This window comes from Pelophylax lessonae, assembly GCF_965119305.1.
Source record: "Pelophylax lessonae genome assembly, chromosome: 3".
In the NCBI taxonomy this organism is placed as follows: domain Eukaryota; kingdom Metazoa; phylum Chordata; class Amphibia; order Anura; family Ranidae; genus Pelophylax; species Pelophylax lessonae.
The window spans coordinates 15,784,572-15,803,862 of NC_138770.1; the positions used below are offsets into that span (position 1 = coordinate 15,784,572).

General features: G+C 47.8%; 2 protein-coding genes across 2 annotated transcripts in view; one reads left to right on the forward strand and one right to left on the reverse strand.

Moving 5' to 3' along the window:
* The window catches only part of LOC309550230 (uncharacterized protein), a gene marked incomplete at its 5' end in the record, with an annotated part of 1,091,635 nt that overhangs the window by 627,416 nt on the left and 444,928 nt on the right, over window positions 1–19,291 (reverse strand). The window lies entirely within an intron of this gene.
* The window catches only part of LOC309548756 (uncharacterized protein), a gene marked incomplete at its 3' end in the record, with an annotated part of 240,460 nt that overhangs the window by 46,915 nt on the left and 174,254 nt on the right, over window positions 1–19,291 (forward strand). The gene's annotated exons all lie outside the window — the stretch shown is intronic.

Below are 19,291 nucleotides of genomic sequence, written 5' to 3' on the forward strand. Positions count from 1 at the left end.
GTAATGTACAACATAGAGTATATAGTGCAGGGGTCAGGAGTATGTAATGTACAACATAGAATTTATAGTGTAGGGGTCAAGAGTATGTAATGTACAGCATAGAGTATATAGTGCAGGGGTCAGGAGTAGTGTTGAGCCAACACGGACTGTATTATTCGTGTTCGTACCGAATAATTGGATTTTTTTTACCTGAACACGGACACGAACACTTTACTGTATATTCGGGTAAAAATCCGTGTTTGGTCGTTTTATTTCCGGGTTTTGCATGCTTTGGCGCGCTTTCAACAGCCAATCAACAAGCGTTTAACTGGTGTGCCTAAGCCATCCCAGCCATGCCTGCAAATGTATCAGTAGCTGTGATTGACCGTCTGAAGCTTGTGACCAAGTCTTTATAAGTTTGAGGCAGCGCCGCTGCGGCGTCATTCTGCTGTTTAGATCAGGGAGAGAGCACACATCAACGTGCTGGCTGCTGATTAGGGACAGACAGGCAGGCAAAACTCATTTGTGTCCGCATAGAATTGAGGGACAGGTCGGAGTGAATTAGGCAGGGCGAGTTGTAGGCATTTTAGGGAGAGAGTCTGCTGATTTTAGGGACAGTGCGTTCTACAAACTACAATCGACATTGCTGTGTGGGGTGGGGTTTGCAGTCACCCGATCTACGATCTTATAAATCCTGTTAGGGAGAGAGTCTGCTGATTTTTAGGGAAAGTGTGTTCTACAAACTACAATCGATATTGCTGTGTGGTGTGGGATAGGAGATAGGCAGGTGTCAGTGGTCCACATCCATTTTGCTGTGTGTGGGCTGCAGTGAACACAATCTTTTTGGGGTGCAGTGAACACAATCTTTTTGGGATGCAGTGAACGCAATCTTTTTGGGGTACAGTGAACACAAACTTTTTGGGGAGCAGTGAACACAATCTTTTTTGCCCACTGAGGAGGAGGGAGAAAAGTATTTTTCTATCAGGCACTGTGTGCAGCCTTTTTCCTTCAACTGTGCTGTGCTGAGTGACTGATCATACACTGCTGTGTTCAGTTCACATGTGCTAATATTGAGTGGTTTCAAAAATCATACACTTTTTTTCTATTCCACTATTCAATATACAGCCTTGGGTTAAAAAAAATTAAGTTGTGGCCTGCAGCAGAGCTGAATGATATTTGGGGTTTTTGGGGTTCATCTCATACTTCTTAAAAGATTTGAGGGTGCTGCCTGTTCCATACTCCCCCTACTCCTCATCCAGCCTTTTAGGGGTACAAACAATAGTAATTGGGGCCTAGTGTGGTTGTGTACGTGTGATATACATACACTTTTTTTGATCATATTTTCTATTCCGCTATTTAATCAAAAACCTTTGGGGATCAGTTAAATTGGGGGATAGTCTGTGTTGGTACGTGTGAGAGAGATCCACCTTTCCAAGTTTTTGGGTTTCATCTCATACTTCTGAAGATTTGAGGGTGCTGCCTGTTCCATACTCCCCCTACTCCTCATCCAGCCTTTTAGGGGTACAAACAATAGTAATTGGGGCCTAGTGTGGTTGTGTACGTGTGATATACATACACTTTTTTTGATCATATTTTCTATTCCGCTATTTAATCAAAACCTTTGGGTATAAACAATTAAATTGCGGGATAGTCTGTATTGGTACGTGTGAGATACACCTTTTTAAATTTTTTTGGCGCATCGCCTTCTACCGCCGAGGATTGCAGGGCGCTTCAGTTTGCCTCCTGTTCCCAACTCCTCCTACTCCTCTTCCTCATCCTGCCTTTAGGGTACAAAAAATTGTAATCGGGGCCTAGTTGGTGTTTGTACGTGTGAGATACACCGTTTTGTAAAATTTGTCCTATTCCGCTATTCAATATACACCCTGTTTGAGTGTAAAAAATTAAATTGCGGGATAGTCTGTATCGGTACATGTGAGATACACCTTTTTAAATTTGTTTGGCGCATCTCCTTCTACCGCCGAGGATTGCAGGGCGCTTCAGTTTGCCTCCTGTTTCCAACTCCTCTTACTCCTCTTCCTCATCCTGCCTTTAGAGTACAAAAAATTGTAATCGGGGCCTAGTCTGTGTTTCTATGTGTGAGATACACCGCATTCTAAAATTTTTTCTATTCCGCTATTCAATATACACCCTTTTGGAGTGTAAGAAAATTAAATTACGGCATAGTCTGTATCGGTACGTGTGAGATACACCTTTTAAATTTGTTTGGCGCATCTCCTTCCACCGCCAAGGATTGCAGGGCACTTCAGTTTGCCTCCTGTTCCCAACCCCTCCTACTCCTCTTCCTCATCCTCCCTTTAGGGTACAAAAAATTTGAATCGGGGCCTAGTCTGTGTTTGTACGTGTGAGATACACCGTTTTTTTATCCTTTTTCCTATTCCGCTATTCAATTTACACCCTTTTGGGGTAAAAAACATTAAATTGCGGCATAGTTTGCATATTTGACTGTGAGATACACCCGTGCGATACTGTTGTTGTTTTGTTCCGCTATTCAATAAACACCTTTCAAGGGCAAGATCAAAAATTACAGAAATATGAGAAGACCGTCAAATAGGGGCCGTGGCCTGGGTCGTGGTGCTGTTGGTAGAGCTCCTGTTGCAAGGAGAGGACGTGGTCGATCTGTGCCAGCTACACGCACAAGTGAAACACCTTCCACAAGTGTGAGTAGGCGACAGAACCTGCATCAGTATTTGGTAGGGCATAATGCGCCTCTAGACGTGATGAGGCCTGAAGAAGTACAGGCGATAGTAGATTGGGTTGCTGACAGTGCCTCCAGTTCCTTCACATTGTCTCCCACCCAGTCTACTGCAGAAAGGTCAGAGTTGGCACCTGCAGCCAATGTCCAACCGTCTTTCACCACACCCCCTTGGAAATCAGGCAAGCAGTCTGAGCCCCAATCCATACAGCAGTCTCTTCTTCTTTTTGAGGACTCTGTCAGCAGGGTTTCCCAGGGCCATCCACCTAGCCCTGCCCCAGAAGTTGAAGAGATTGAGTTCAGCGATGCCCAACCAATTTGGGCGATGATGGAAGAGGATGTGGCACAGGATGAGGAGGAGGAGGAGGATGAGGAGGTAACATTTCCAAGGCTTTCAGGGCAGTCATTCGCAAGGGGCTCCGAGGGTGGGTTCCTGCACACACAAACGCCAGGGACACAATTGTCCAGCAGGGGCACAGTTCTGGAGGAGGAGGAGGAGGAGGAGGAGGAGGAGGAGCTGGAGGAGGAGATGAAACCATGTTCACAGCAGGGTGGCACCCAGGCCAGCTCATAGCCATCACTGGTGCGTGGCTGGGGGGATACAGAGGACACGGACGATACACCTCCCACAGAGGACAGCCTTTCGTTGCCTCTGGGCAGCCTGGCATACATGAGCGATTACATGCTGCAGTGTCTCCACAACGACCGTCGAGTTGCCCACATTCTAACTTGTGCTGATTACTGGGTGGCCACGCTGCTGGATCCCCGTTACAAGGACAACGTACCGTCCTTAATTCACTCACTGGAGCGCGATCGCAAGATGAGCGAGTACAAGCGCACGCTGGTAGACGCGATGCTGCTGGCATTCCCACTTGACAGCGGGGCCACAGGTGGAAGCACAAGGCGGAGGAGGAGGAAGAGGTCGCCAACGCAACCAGGGCACCGCCAGCACCTCAGAAGGCAGGGGTAGCATGGCCGAAATGTGGAAAAGCTTTGTCAGCACGCCACAACAAACAGCAGCACCAGCAGCTCATATGGAACGTCTTAGCAGGAGGCAGCATTTCACCAACATGGTGGAGCAGTATGTGTGCACACGCCTAGACGTACTGAATGACGGGTCTGCCCCCTTCAACTTCTGGGTCTCCAAGTTGGGCACATGGCCTGAGCTTGCTCTTTACGCCTTGGAGGTGCTGGCGTGCCCTGCAGCCAGTGTATTATCTGAACGGGTATTTAGCACGGCTGGGGGCGTTATCACAGACAAGCGCAGCCGCTTGTCCAGAGACAATGTGGACAAGCTCACGTTCATTAAAATGAACCAGGCATGGATCCCACGGGACTTTTCCGTTCCTTGTGCAGAATAGCGATGGATACAGAACTTACCCAGCCATTGTTCCATTTTTGCTCTTTTTCACTCTTTTGGGGTGTACCCTCATTTAAAATTTGTGAAAAGAAGCAGTGTTGACTACCTCGTCCTCCTCAGGGCCAGATTAACGTAGGGGCTATTGGAGCTGTAGCTCCAGGCCCCTACCTTTATATAGGCCCCGGGTTGGCCATATTCACTGTTACCGCTCTTCTGTCACTTGTAAACACAGAAGTCTGGCTTCTATGCTCGCTTCCCCAGGCAGCTCCCTCAGAACCTCCCCACACAGCACGAAGGCCGGACAAGGAGGGACAGTTGCTGATTCATGGATGTGTTTATGGGCTTCAGAGACAGCATCCCATGTGGAATTAGGCATGCATGGCTGCACCCTTCCTCCTCTGGGTGCATGCCAAGGCACGGCCCTTAAGGCCCTTCAAAATCCTCAGCACCAAGCCCATGATGCTCTTAATCCGGCCCTGGTCCTCCTCCACCGCCGCTTCCACCTACACCGCCCATAGGTGTGCGCAGCCTATTGCATTAGGGTGTGCACCCCAAAGTTGAAATACACATGCATGTGTTTGCCTACATGTACATGGCCCCGATACATTACTCTCCCTGCTGGCAAAGAGAAATAGAGCAGAGCAGGTCCGAGGGAGATCTTTCCCATCTTCTCACTGGCAAACAGAGCGATAATGCTATGTGCCCTAGGTGATTAGGGTGTGCCCAGGTACACCCGGCACACCCTGTGCACACGCCTATGACACCGCCACATCCACCACCACCTCAACCTCCCTCCTACTCCATATGGGCCTCGTCCTTCAGAGATGAAGAACATTGTTTTATTTTTCTGTTTTTTTTTTTGTTGTTTTAAGTTATTTCCCTATCCACATTTGTTTGCAGAGCACTTGCCATGCTCTTAAATACGATTTGCTGCCATTTGCAGCACTCTAGCCCTTTCCTTTGGTGTTTTAGAGCCATTTTAGTGCCTGAAAGTTCGGGTCCCCATTGACTTCAATGGGGTTCGGTGTCCGGGAAAAGTTCGGCAAAAGTCCGGGACACGGACCCGGACTTTTTTTTAAAATTCGGCCGAACCTGCCGAACACGGACATCCAGGTGTCCGCTCAACTCTAGTCAGGAGTATGTAATGTACAACATAGAATTTATAGTGCAGGGTCAGGAGTATGTAATGTACAGCATAGAGTATATAGTGCAGGGGTCAGGAGTATGTAATGTACAGCATAGAGTATATAGTGCAGGGGTCAGGAGTATGTAATGTACAACATACAGTATATAGTGCAGGGGTCAGGAGTATGTAATGTACAACATAGAGTATATAGTGCAGGGGTCAAGAGTCAAAATATTTGTGTTCAATAATCAGTTGCAGAGGTCCCACACCGCTGCCTCCCATCTCCTGAGACTGCACTCAGTGACTTGGGTGTGAGACAATACAGACATATCCCTCCACCCGGCACAGCCAGCAAATAACAGAGCAAGTAACCCCAGGAGAATTGTTCTGTCTAGACCCGGGCATGGGGCAGAAGACCCAAGGTACATACCCCAGGTGTCTAGGTCAAGCATCACCTATGGTGAATATCAACATTTTGCTGCCAGCTGAACCCCAGAATCTCCATAAATCCAGTCTAGAGACATAAATTGTGTCTGCAGCACAGAGAAGGAAGATTATCCGAGAGAAATACAGGAATACAGGACAGGGAACACAGCTCAGGAAAGTGACCAGGCGATTACAGGCTGATATCACCCAGTCCCCGCCCTACCCTGGACCAATCAGTGAGCAGTATGGGTGGAGGAATGTATTTAGTGTTAATGACCCACCTGTGCTGATCCCTGTAGGAGTGTCCTCCTCTATAAATGTCCCCGTTATTCCATCCTCGTCCATAGACTGCTGATCATCCCTCACATATCTCTCTTCTTCTTCTGCTTTAATCTCAAATTCTATATCGATTGGATCTCCACTCTAAACCAAGAAAATGAGAGAGAATATCATCTGGAAGATAAAAGCTTTAATATTGGGATATTATATATAAAAAAAAAAAAAATCATCCTCTCCAGAAGTCCATGTTCTAGATGCTCCAATCCACCAACCTTGTAACATTGAGGGATGGTGTGACCTTCCAGTGTGGAATCCTGGGAATACAGAGGATGGGGACATCTCTCTGGTGGGTTTCTGTAGCTGGATGACTCCTCCATGGAGTCCTGGTACAGATCTTTGCGTTCCTTTAGAAACTCTGACTCCTTCATCACCCCATCCTCATCATCCTCCTCTTTTATCTCTTCTTTAACCTCAACTTTAGAATCTCTCAGGTTTCCACTCTGAATATATAATAAAAATGACATCAATGGTAACAATGCAGATAATGTACAGATCCTAATGATACTATCAGTGATTGTTCCTCATCTACCTGATGATGGTGAGGGATGGTGTGACCTTCCTGTGTGGAATCCCGGGAATACAGAGGACGGGGACATCTCTCTGGTGGGTTCCCATTACTGGATCCATCTGTAGGAAACACACACACTGACTGAATACATTGTTTCTATGTGTTTATCAGATGATGGGGGATCTAGGTGGAGCCTCCGTACTGCTCTCTCCTTTACAATAAAGTCCCCTCTTACCCAGTGATGTGAGGGGTGGCTGATTCTCCATCATGATGTCCTTCCCAGCACCGCTCACCATCTCTTTGGTGACTTCTTAAATCCTCTTTTTTTCCCTCTATTCTATCAGGGAGGGAGGTGGAGGGAATGTTATGGTCATATGATCTCCAGACTTCACAGGAGGAAAACTCTAGATTTGAACACAAATAGTAAAATTAAATGACATTCCCAGAATCCTCCTCACCTCAATGGTCAGGTCTCTTTTTATTTAAACCCCACTTCATGCTGAGGTTTCTGATATTACATACAATGCAGGTCCAACAGCCTTACTTTGAAAGTAACGAGGCCTTGGGTTCAGCCCACATCCTAAGAGCACCAGAAATAAAGAGTCTGATTGGAGGGACATTGGGAGGAGGAGCTGTGTGGTCAGTCATGTCATAGCAGTGGGGGAATTACCAGGGTTGCAGCAGTCGCAGTTGCGATGGAGCCCTGGTGTTCCGCCACTGTAGGGGGGCCCGCCACTGCTCGGGAGACAGTACACTGGTCATTAATGTGCACTCTCACAGGCACACAGTCCCACCCTGCCCATCCTCTCTGCCAGCCCATCGAGTTCAGTAGGGTAGGGAGATACAATGTCGGGAGACTGAAAGAGAAAATAAGCTGACTTGGGCTGTGCCAGTAGAGTGAAGGGAGAGGAGCTCTCCACCGTGTGAGGAGAGCCCACGATGGAATAGGAGTTACTGGAGACACAGGAAGAAAGCCAAAGATACAATGAGACCTAGCAAGGAGGAGGGACCGAGTGATCTGCAAGGGAGTGACACTGATCCCATCCCTCAATAGCAGCACTGCCACTTATTCCCCCCTCCCCCACACCACTGCTGCCACTGATCCCCCCCCACATCAGCATCACTGCTGCCCCTGTTCCCCCCCCCCCACACACACAAACCAGCACCACTGCTGCCACTAATCCCCCCTCCACACCACTGACTCACCCCCACACCAGCACCACTGCTGCCACTAACCCCACCCCCCACACACACACACACCAGCAGCACTACTGCCACTGATCCCCCTCCACACCATCACCACTGCTGCCACGGAGTCCATCCCCTCCACCATTACTACCACTCTTCCCATTCCACCCCCCCCAACCTCCACCCTTACCACTGATCCCATGCTCCCCTCACCACTGCCACTCATCCCACCACCACTTATCTCACTCCATCCCATCCCCCCACCACCCCTGCCACTCATCCCATCCCCTCCACCATTGCTGCCACTCATCCCATTTTATCCCACCACCGCTTCCAATCATCCTATCCCACCACCAATGTTTCCAATCATCCCATCTCACCACCACTGCCAATTATCCCATTCCATCCCCCCCTCCACCACAGCTACCAATCATCCCATCCCCCACCACCACAGCTGCCACTGATCCCATCCCCACCCAACCACCACTGCCAATTATCCCATTCCACCCCCCCCCTCTACCACAGCTGCCAATCATCCCATCCCATCCCCCCACCACCACAGTTGCCACTGATCCCATCCCCCACCACCACGGCTGCCACTCATCCCAGGGGCGTAACTAAAGGGGTCGCAATTTCAACAACCCATGTGTTTCCCATGTACACCTGGGAAAGAAGGGGGGGGGTGGCATATAGAGGAACAAATCTCCTCTGTTTTTCTCCTGCAGCTGCTAAAAGCCAAGTTGTCCTCCTCACGCTCCCATAGGAATTCAGTGGCTGCAGGAGGAAAATGGAGGGGATTTGCTCCTCTATGTGTCAACCCTGCTGCCCCTCCTATCCAGGTCCTGCTGTCCTCCAGCCCCGGGATCAGTGGGAAGGGCCCTGGCCGGGGCTCAGGGGGGCCCTTCATGGTTTCTTGTACTAGGGCCCTGAAGGTTCTAGTTACGCCTCTGTGTCATAGGATTCTCTGACCCTGATAGGAGGGACATTGGGAGGAGGAGCTGGGTGGTCAGAGTCATGTCATAGGATATTCTGACTCTGATTGGGGGGACATTGGGAGGAGGAGCTGCGTGTCAGTGTGGTGTGATAGGATTCTCTGACTCTGATTGGAGGGATATTGGAAGGAGGAGCTGTGTGGTCAGTGTCATGTAATAGGATATTCTGACTCTGATTGGAGGGACATTGGGAGGAGGAGCTGTGGGGGGGGCACTGTGTGAGGTTTCTGCACACAAAGAATCATTTTTCACAGGTGCGTCCCACCTCTCCTAAAATTAAAGATGAACGTTGTCTTTGTCAGGACACATCATATTCCTGTGATCTCCGTGTACTCTGGAGACTTTACTGATCACATTTTAGGATGAATATCTGAGACTGGGATCATTATGAAAAGAAAAACAATTCTGGATATTTACTACAGATTAATTTTTTTCCTATTTCTTATTTGAATTCTAAAAAATATAGACATACATATTCCAATACTCCCTAAATACACCCCCCCCCCCCCCCCCCACTAATAAAAGTAGTATATAATCCATTTGTCAGGATTGTGTTGTTGTCAGGGCTAGGCTTCTGCTATTAATAGAAGCTCTCTACTCAGTACACAGAGGCTGCTCAGCTGTCGGGTAATTAGTAGCCATTCATTGTTTCCACACTGACTCACCTGGCTACCATTACCTGCCTCATTAGGCCAGCCTACAGCCAGCCCCTTTTTACTATTTAGACTACCTTGTTAATTTCCTCCGTGCCGTTGCTTGGTCAACATCTCCAGCGTGTCTCTGCTGTGTTCCTGTTATGACTTGCCCTGGCTGACGTCTCTTCTGATTTCTGATCCTGATTTTTGCTTCTGACAATACTGATTTCTGATCCTGGCTTGTCTGATTACCCGTTCTGGCTTCCAAACCCTGGCTTCTGTTTTTGACTACGTTCCTGTTCTGTGTTATTTTTGCTATTACATTAAAGGTGTGATTTTAATTGCATTTTCTGTCTCTGTCTGGTTTACGGTTCCTGACAGTTGTGCTCTTGCTCCTCATTCCAGCATCCTGGTTTTGGCTGTGATACATTCTTTCTGTCTATCTGCAAAGTGACTGATGTGGTCAGTCTCTGGGTGGAGACCAAACCTGATTGAAGCCAGCCAAGCCTGTAGTCTCATGCTTGTGATATTGCTTTTGTAACACGTGCTCCAAGCTCTCTGTTTGTCTGCCTTACTCTGCTGTTTGGTTTCCTTTGTTGAAGACCTTAATTCGGATATCGACTACTCTCTGAACTCTGCCTGCCATTTGACTATGGATTTGACCCTGACTATTCTGAACTTGGCCTGCCTTGTAACTGGACTGTCGTTGAACCACACTGCCTGTCTGCCAAATGCAAGCACCTGGTTGCTGTGCTAAGTTTGTTCATGCCCTGGTGTGGTGGCCAGGCACCATAGTATTGTGTTTAATTCCTGGGGGCAACTGAGTACTGGTAGGCCTGCTTGCCTTATGGGAAAGGAGGCTGCTATAGGCAAAGAACACAGAAGCCAGCTATAGTGTCTGACCACCTGCGTTAGGGGTAAGCTTGACATTGTTAGTATAGATGTAGTAATTCTACAATAGACTGATGAGGTGAGAAGGTCATTGGTGGAAAAGGTGACATCACCAAAATTAAGGAAATGTTTGAGCCCTGTAAGTGGGGGAATGCTATGACCCTGAAGGGGTTCATCTACGTTTCCACACATAGAAACATAGAATGTGTCGGCAGATAAGAACCATTTGGCCCATCTAGTCTGCCCAATATATCTGAATCCTATGAATATTCCCTGGCCCTATCTTATATGAAGGATAGCCTTATGCCTATCCCATGCATGCTTAAACTCCTTCACTGTATTTGCAGCTACCACTTCTGCAGGAAGGTTATTCCATGCATCCACTACTCTCTCAGTAAAGTAATACTTCCTCATATTACTTTTAAACCTTTGCCCCTCTAATTTAAAACTGTGTCCTCTTGTGGTAGTTTTTCTTCTTTTAAATATGCTCTCCTCCTTTACCGAGTTGATTCCCTTTATGTATTTAAAAGTTTCTATCATATGCCCTCTGTCTCTTCTTTCTTTCAAGCTATACATGTTAAGGTCCTTTAACCTTTCCTGGTAAGTTTTTTCCTGCACTATATATGGCTGGGGAGCACACGTCTTTCTATAAGTGGGTTCTTTATTTAAGTGGGCGCACTTCAGCTCTGCACTTCAGTGATTGCACAAAGCGAGAATACACAGTAAACTGCTTTGAAAAGCACCAAACTGACTGCAGGTGACCTTGTTTCCCCATTACGCTCTTCTTCCTCTCTGTAACATGCGCTTTCTATTAATCCTTCTAATAGTTGTGTCCACACTCCTTAGTCTCTCTGTTCCTCACCCCTCTTCGCCACCCCACAGCCTGTATATATCACCCTTACTTCTGTCCTCTCCCTATTACTGCACTCACCAACTCCTGCTAATTCTAAATCCACATGCTAATAAAACCTCCAGAACCCTTAGGTATGTCCCTTCAAATAAATTGCAATCCCATATTAAATCCCTCACCCTTCTGCTTCTCCCAACCTCTAGAGATTAAACCCCAAACCCTGGGCCTCCGTCGCTTAACTGTAACCAAATCTCCCATCACCCCATGCCCTCTGGCAAGAGCAGCAATCTACACAATTTAGTTTCTAACCCTCTTCTTCCCAAAACCAGCCCCCCCTTCTCTTGCGCCCTTTGGAATGCCTGCTCTGTCTGTAACAAAACTAGCTTCTGTCCATGACCTCTTTATCACTAACTACTTGCTGTTACTGAAACCTGGCTTCATGAATCCAACACTGCTGCTCCTGCTTCCCTCTCCCATGATGGCCACATAGCATCTTTCCATTACTTCACCCACCTGCCTCTGTCACTCTCCTCATTTGAGGCACATTGTATTTATCTATTTTCTTCAGTTTATTTTAGAAGTGCTGTGATCTATCTGCCACCTGGACCCGTATGAACCTTTCTTGACTGGCTACCCTACTTTCTCTCTTCTGAATTTCCCAAAATGATTCTCTGTGACTTCAACATCACTGTTAAAACTAACACTCCTGCTACTTCTAAACTTCTCAGTCTAAACTCCTCTTTTGACCTGAAGCAATATATTCATGCTTCCACTCTGATGGCAACACCCTTGACTATGTATTCTCCTACCTATGCACTCTGTGCAACCTCTCCAACAATCATTTTTCTCTCTTTGATCACCACAATATTAGTTTCATAATCTCTCAGACTTTCACCTCCTCTCCCTCCAACCACCAAACAGTTACCCATAGAAACCTACCCCACCTAACCCTTCTCTTCCCTGCTAATGACCACCTCTATGTCCTGCCACAATCTAACCACTTCCGTTTACAATAGATCTCTGTCCTCCACCCTAGATGAGCTTGCCCCCCTCAGTACACACAGAATCAGGCCCTGACCCCTACAACTTTGGCAAACAGATGACACCAGAAATCTCAAAAAACATCTCTTGATGTTGCCAATCCCTCCACCGGCTTCCCTTCAGTGTCTTTCACCCCTCTCTGCCAATCCCTCCACTGGCTTCTATTCAGTGTCCTCCATCCCTCCCTGCCAATCCCTCCACTGAACTCGATTCAGTGTCCTCCATCCCTCCCTGCCAATCCCTCCACTGAATTCCATTCAGTGTCCCCCAATAATGATGGACGAACATCGGCCGGGGCGGTTCGCGAACGCCAGCCGCAAATTTTCTCAAAAGTCCGCGAACCGTGAGTTCGCGGCGGGCCCCATTGACTTTAATGGGAGGCGAACTTTAAAAACCTTTAGGTCATATTTGCAGCCACAAAAGACGTACTAGCTGCGCACAAATAGTCCCAGCACATGGACAATGTCATTACAGAAGTATTGCAATTGAAAAAGTTGCCCTAAATTGTTTTTTTTTTTACAGCAAAAAATATATTTTTTTTTTCATAAATCAGCTAGAACTGACAGCAGCCGGTAAATACATTGTCTAATACATATTGGGTCCATTCACACATCTGTAAAATGGGTCCGCATCCATTCCACAATTTGGCGGAACCTTTACAGACCCATTGTTTTTCATTTCCAGTCTGAAAAATTTGGCATTTACAGGATAAAGAAGTGTCGGTCATTCCAGGCCCCAAAAATGAGCCCACATGCGTTTACCTGACAGCTAATAACGTAGTATTCTGTGGCTGAAGGTACATAAAGCATTCACAGGCAACAGTAGTAAGTGTCGCCCATTCCAGGCCCCAAACATTAGCCCACATGGGTTTACCTGACAGCTAAGTACGTAGTATTCTGTGGCTGGAGGTACATTAGGCATTCACACAGTATACAGAAGTAAGTGTCTGCCTGTATAGGCTCCAAAAATTAGTTCACATGGTTTGAACTGACAGCAAAGAACGTAGTATATGATGGCTAGAAGTACGGTAGGCGTTCACAGTACACAGAACCGTAAATGTTGGCCTGGATAGGCTCCAAAAATTAGCTCACATGGTTTGAACTGACAGCAAAGGACGTAGTTTTTGATGGCAAGAGGTACGGTAGGCGTTCACAGTACACAGAACCGCAAGTGTCGGCCAGTATAGGCTCCAAAAATTAGCTCACATGGTTTGAACTGACAGCAAAGAACGTAGTTTTTGATGGCTAGAGGTACGGTAGGCATTCACAGAACTAAGTGTCGGCCTGTATAGGCTCCAAAAATTAGCTCACATGGTTTGAACTGACACCAAAGAACGTAGTATTTGGTGGCTGGAGGTACATTAGGCATTCACAGAAAAAATAATTGTCGGCCCTGAAAGGCCCCAAAAATTAGGCATTCAATGGATATAAAATGCCTTTTATGCCGCTGTATGAATTGTTGTGGTTGGAGGAATTTCGATGAAACCTGGTCTACTGGTCACATGTGTTGAATTCCTCAGAGATCCATGCCTCATTCATTTTTATAAATGTGAGGTAGTCTACACTGTCATGAGCTATGCGAGTGCGCTTATCGGTCACGATCCCCCCTGCTGCGCTGAACGTCCTTTCGGAAAGGACACTGGATAGGGGGCAAGCCAACAGTTCCATTGCAAATTGTGCAAGCTCTGGCCAGAGGTCAAGTCTGCCCACCCAGTAGTCCAGGGGTTCATCACTCCTCAGAGCTTCCAAATCGGCCGTTAACCCGATGTAGTCGGACACCTGTCGGCCTAGGCGTTCCCTCATGCTGGATGGTCCCCCTTAAAACACTGGAGCATGTAGGCCCCCATTCCCACTAAACCGGACGCGTTATAGTGGCCTGCTTCCAGCTCATCATCCAGGATAATGTCGTCCTTGTTCTCCTCCCCCTCCACGGATAACACCAGGGATCCCAGAAAGGTTTAAAGCATGCTCTTCTTTCTCCTCCTCATGCCCCCCAGCACCATCCTCCTCCTCTGACTTGACTTCAGGCTCCTGCTGTTGATTTGTCTCAGATGGAGTAGCACCCTCTGGGAATTCATCCAACATTGCGACTTCCTGATCTTCCTGCTCCTGCTCTTCGACGGCTTGATTAATGACACGACGCAATGCAAGCTCCAGAAAGAAGGCGTAAGGTATGTTGTCACTTATGGCGCCCTGGCCGTGACTGACCAGTTTGGTGATCTCATCGAATGGCCGCAGAAGTCTGCATACGTCTCGCATGAGCAGCCACAGATCACGTGAAAAATACCCAAGCTCCCCACAACCTGTCCTGCCGCCGAGTTCGAACAGGTAGTCATTAACTGCACGTTTCTGCTGGAGCAACCTATCGAGCATAAGCAACTTTGAGTTCCATCGCGTCGGGCAGTCACAAATAAAACCCTGAGGGGCAGGTTGTGTCGCCGTTGAATCTCAGCAAGGCGAGCCATGGCTGTGTAAGATCTTCGGAAATGGCCCGAGATTTTCCTGGCCTGCCACAAGACGTCCTGGACCCCAGGGTATTTGGCAACGAATCGCTGCACCACCAAGTTCAGGACGTGTGCCATGCATGGCACGTGTGTTATTTTGCCATGTTTCAGCATGCTCAGCAGATTGGCACCGTTGTCGCACACCACTTTACCAACTGACAAATTCAGCGGTGTCAGCCACTGATCTGCCTGTGAATGCAAAGCTGAAAGGAGTGCAGGACCAGTGTGGCTCTTGGCTTCCAGGCACAACAGACGCAGCACAGCATGGCAACGTCTCACCTGGCATGTGGAATAGGTTCTGGGGATCTTGGGCAGCACAGGAGAGAAGAGACGGTAGCAGCGGAAGAGGAGGAGTCAGCCGAGGAGGAGAGGGAGGATAAGAAGAAGAGACAGGCCTGCTTGCAATCCGTGGCGGTACAAATAAATCTACACGGGTGCCACGGGTTATATGCTTAACGGCCGTCAGAAGGTTCACCCAGTGGGCAGTAAAAGTGATATACCTTCCCTGCCCGTGTTTGCTAGACCATGTGTCTGTGGTCAAATGTATCTTGGCACCAACACTGTGTGCCAGAGATATATTCACTTGCCACTTAACATGGCCATACAGCTCTGGAATGCCCTTTTACGAGAAGTATTTCCTGCCTGGGACCTTCCATTGTGGTGTTCCAATGGCCACAATTTTACGAAAGGCCTCCGAGTCCACCAGTTGATATGGCAGTAGTTGGCGGGCTATCAGTTCCGACAAGCCAGCAGTCAAACGTTGGGCAAGAGGGTTATCCGGCGTCATCATTTTTTTTCGGCTCCAACATTTGGACTACAGAAGCCTGCCTTTTTCCAGAACAACGTGACGACGGCATCATGGAAGGTGGAGTGGAGGGAAAACGTGAGGAGAGAGGAGAAGGAGAAGCAGAAGGAGAAGGGGCTGGACAGTGAGAGCCTGGAGTGTGGCTTTGTGGGTTCTGACGGGGTTTCTCCCTCTGGGCTCGGTGATGGGAGTTTAGGTGCCTTCTTAAAGCGGTTGTCCCTAGGTGAGTGTTGGGCTTACCGCGACTTATGCGTTGGCTTCAGATGGCAAAACTGTTGTCAGCAACGGACACATTAAAAAAAGTCCACACTGCGGAGCCATGTGCCGACGTCCTGGGTGCGCCAAATGTGACTGTACATGGTTGATGGCTCGCTCCTGATACATTTGCAGTCTGCTTTCTGCTTTCTACCTCTTGTGCAATGCAAGTTCTGCCTGCCTCTCCTCCCTATCTGCCGGTCCGTCTCTCCCTCTGAACTCCCTTCCTCGCTTGTGGACACCGACGTGACGTCCATAGACTCGTCATCATCCACGTCATCTTCCCCACCACTAACATTCGAGATCTCGGAGTAGGCAGCAACAGCGGGGACCAACCTCCTTGGGCTGATCTGGGTACTGTCATCAGGCTGCTGAGTGGCGGCTGTTGCTACCTCCTCTTCCTGATCCGATTCCAACAATGGCTGCGAATCGCAAACCTCTTGTGATGGATCGGAAAATAATTCCAGTGACTCAAGTGGAGGGTATTTGCTGGTGGTGTCTTTGGGGGTGCACACAGCAGAGCGTGAAGAGGGTGCAGATAGAGAGGATGAGGAGGGTGCAGAAGAGGAAGGCTGAATGACCCAATCAACCAAGTCTGGTGCGTCCTTTGTCGTAATTACACTCCGGCCTACTGCTCCTGCCCTACCCTTACTACCCCTGCGTACGTCTCTGCCTCTTCCTCTGCCTGTCATGTTTTTTTAATTACCCTGTGACAAAAGTCTCTAGAGAATCGCAGTATATCTGCAAAAAGGTAGATAACACCCCGCTTCAATCTTTGGTATTGGGGGGCCACAGGTTTATCACACCAGTTCTACAAATAATTGGCCAGTAACTGTTGTCACTGTGTGTAGCACAGGCAACACAGTAAGAGAGGCCAAAATTTTGCAGGACTAAAATACACTCTTAGAAAAGTATACTGTTAAATAACACCCCACTTCAATATGTGCTATTGGGGGGCTACTGGTTTATCACACCAGTGAGTTTGGCGCTGTGTGCATCAGACTTCACACAGCAACAGAGGCAATGTTGTTGCAAGACACAAATACACTTGTAAAAGTATACTCAGATAACACCCCAGTGACCCCACTTCAATATGTGCTATTGGGGGGCCACTGGTCTGTCACACCAGTTCTACAAATAATTGGCCAGGGAGTTTGCCATTGTGTGTAGTGTTGCTGCAGAAACACTCAGTCTCACCACCACACCTGTCACAATGCTGCACAGTACACAATAATACTACTAATCCACTATAATATGCTTTCTACAAAGTATATTATACTGTGGATTAACCCCCTCCCCCACCCCCCCTTTTTAGTGCACTGCACAGCAATACCAAAAAATATGCAGCCCTTTAAAGAGGTTGTAAACCGAGAAAAAAATGTTTTCTCTTCTTTACATCCTGAAAGAGAAACCCATAATGAGCTAGTATGCATCGCATAGTAGCTCATTATGAAATACTTACCTTAGAACGAGCCCCCGCCGTGCCGTCCGCTTACCTGTATGACGGGCGACATGTATAGTCGCCCGTCTTCCGGGATCGCGGCATCCGGCCATCTGATTGGCCGGAGCCGCGGTGACGTCACTCCCGCGCACACGCGCGGGAGCCGACGGTCACGGCACGGGGCTCTGAAGGAACGGCACGATCTGCCGTTCCTTCAGAGCGCATGCGCCAGTGACGTCACTGGCTGCATTAAAGGTAAATATCTCCTAAACGGTGCATGTTTAGGAGATATTTACAGTACCTATAGGTAAGCCTTAATATAGGCTTACCTATAGGTACAACTTCCTGAGGAGGGTTTACTTCCTCTTTAAATTACTTTTATGGACATTGACAGAGCGATTTGTGTGTGACTGCAGCCGATCTCTAACTGCCCCTACAGCAACCACAGGATACCTGGCCCTATAGTAAAGAGACTGTAATAGACCCTAAAACGACATTGGAGCTTTTTAAATGACTTTGGTGGACATTGACAAAGTGATTTGTGTGTGACTGCAGCCGATCTCTAACTGCCCCTAAAGCAACCACAGGATACCTACCCCTAAGCTCTAAAGATACTAGACCTATACCGAAAAAACCAGCCCTCAAAAGGACTTTTGTGGACATTGACAGAGCGATTTGTGACTGTAGCCGATCTCTAACTGCCCCTAAAGCAACCACTGGATACCTGTCCCTAACCTGAAAAGAGACTGTAGAAGGCCTATACCGAAATACCAGCCCTGAAAAGGGCTTTTGTGGATCTCCACAGTGCTATATGTGTTTAGCAAACTCTCCCTAATGAGCACAGCAGACCTCTCCCTACACTGGCAGAAAGCGTAATGTGAAATGGCCGCCAGATCGGTTCTATTTATAGGGTAGGGGGACTGTCCATGTGCTGGAATGTTTCAATTGACTGTCCCGTTCAACCTGACGGCTGTGTCACGGGTCAAAGTTCTCCACAATGTAAACAAATATGGCCGCCGCGAACGACGCCATGTGTCCGAAAATATGGTGGGTACCGAACAAGCAAAATTTGCCGAAACCGACCACCGGGAGAACCGCAAGGCCATCTCTATCCCCCAAAGCCATCCACAACTCAGCTCTCAGTTACATCACTAACCTAGTCTCACAATACCAACCAAAACATTCTCTTTGTTCCTCCCAAGGGGGGTAGGATACTGGGTGTAAATAGAAGATAAAATCTTATTACCTCCTCTGCTGCCACTTCCAAGCAATGTCTCCTCACTACTTTCTCCCAACTCACCTCTCACCCGAAACTTCCTTTTTATACCTGACATCACTTCCTGTCTTCCATAGAGACTTCCTGTCTGGGTAGAAGTGAGATCACCACCTTGTGGAGCTCAGAGGAACTGAAGCCCCGAGAAACGTTTCGTAGTGTGAACACAGCCTTGTGCTGTGTGTGTATGTACTGTATATCCTTATAGATGGGTCATCTCCACTCCCACCAAGGGGGACAGAAATATATTACTGCCTATTACAATAAGGTGACCAGATTTTTAAAATGAAATCCGGGGACATTTTTTTTTTTGCAAATGTTAAACTATTTTATAAGCATATTTTCTTCTAATGAAATATGCGGTCTATGTGGGATGTGTTTATGGAATGATTGTAAGATAAATACGTTATTTCTCCCATTTCATTCATGAGATAGAAAAAAAAAAAGAAAACTTCTTAGAAATTTTTTGGATATGACTACCAAATGTTAAGACGATAAGAGGAAAAACTTGGAGGGGGGGATGGGGCGGCAAAATTCAAATCCAACCCGGGCAGGGGTGGTGGTGTCACCCTCTCTGCAAAAAGGAAGAAATATTGCAGAGCTGCAATGTGCAAATAGCGGTGAGACCCCCCGATTATATATATATAATTATGATAATAAAATGTGCACATATATTGTACATTGTATTATGATTATATATCGGGGGGTCCCACCACTATTTGCATAGCTGCCAACTGTCCCGTTTTTGACGGGACAGTCCTGCGAAATAGTACCTTGTCCCAGCTAATTTACTCTGCTGGGACTTGTCCCGGCCAGTGGGGGAGGCAGGAGGGTAGTGGCATCGGCAGGGGGGGGGGGCTGACCAGGGCTATAGCCCCGAGTGTTCCCCCGAAATGCCCCAGGTCTCCTGTTCATTTTAAATAACTATTAGCCCTGAGCCTCCTCCCCTCTGTGCTGGCTGGGTGG